Consider the following 1341-nt stretch of genomic DNA (forward strand, 5'->3'; position numbering starts at 1 on the left):
TTACAGTCTCTCTCTCTCTCTCTTAAACTTCCACTTTGCATCCAAGGATCCCATCCATCAAACAGTAATCGATCCCATAGGAAGGTTTTAATGCAGGACCTTTATGGGAGTTACAAGATGGAGGACTCTTATGTAAATATTGGTTATGGATCATGACAACTTTCTTACATCATTATTCAGCAACCTGACTTTTTCAACAAACTTGTTTATTATGGAATTTTATGGAATTTTACGCATAATATATAATAATAATAATAATAATAATAATAATTAATAATAATAATAATAATAATAATAATAATAATAATAATAATAATAATAATAATATATAGATAAGGCTTGTTGAAAATACAAATTACCAGATTTGCATATAGCATAAAACTAGTGTGATTTAACCAAGTGATAATCCAGAGTTACTCGTATTTACGCATATATATATATATATATATATATATATATATATATATATATATATATATATATATATATATATATATACATATATATATATGTGTGTGTGTGTGTGTGTGTGTGTGTGTGTGTGTAAACAGACACAGATATTTATCATTTCAATATGTAGTAAAATGACCACGTTGTTTCACTCATATGATTCAACATACTACTGCAGTTCTTTCCGGCTAATACACAAAAAACGTTTTTTCTTTTCTTAGATAATAAATTTATAAGGTATATATCATAGCATTAGATGTCTCTTGGAATTTCCAAAATATTGCTCATTTATTATATGAAAAAGGACTTTGGAATTCGAGAAACTGGCTTACATATATCATATAAAAACTACTATTTAATATTAGCAATAAAGCAATTAGGTTAAAGAATCAATTTGTTTATGTAAAGATCTATGATTTCTTTTTCCTACGTCAACGAATGTGGCCGAAAGAGATAGGAAAGGAAATGGGATGCAATTTGGCTTTTTCAATAGCAGCTTACAATTTCGCACCTGATACCAGTAAGAACTGTGAGAAGAACTAATACTGCAACCCAGATGAGTTGAATTTTTAGTTCTCCACCCCTCCTCTCTCTCTCTCTCTCTCTCTCTCTCTTTCAGGCTACTGTATGTCTTGTAAAATTAAACTCCTTCCTAGAAACGATCGTGTAATAATGTCCAAAGGAAAATTATTCAGAAAAAGACATTCAGAGATTGCAATATTCAGACTACCATTTTTATGTATATACATCGAAAGGTTGGTGAGTATCTTATCCAAACAGATACCTTTCAAAGTTTGTTTTCCCCTGAAAAGGGATCTCTGGTTGATGATGCCAGACGGGGAGTGAGCAATAAATGTTGTCAATATCTCCAGCAGGTGTGGGATGCTTACA

The sequence above is a fragment of the Macrobrachium nipponense genome, chromosome 38 (assembly GCF_015104395.2).
Source record: "Macrobrachium nipponense isolate FS-2020 chromosome 38, ASM1510439v2, whole genome shotgun sequence".
Lineage (NCBI taxonomy): Eukaryota > Metazoa > Arthropoda > Malacostraca > Decapoda > Palaemonidae > Macrobrachium > Macrobrachium nipponense.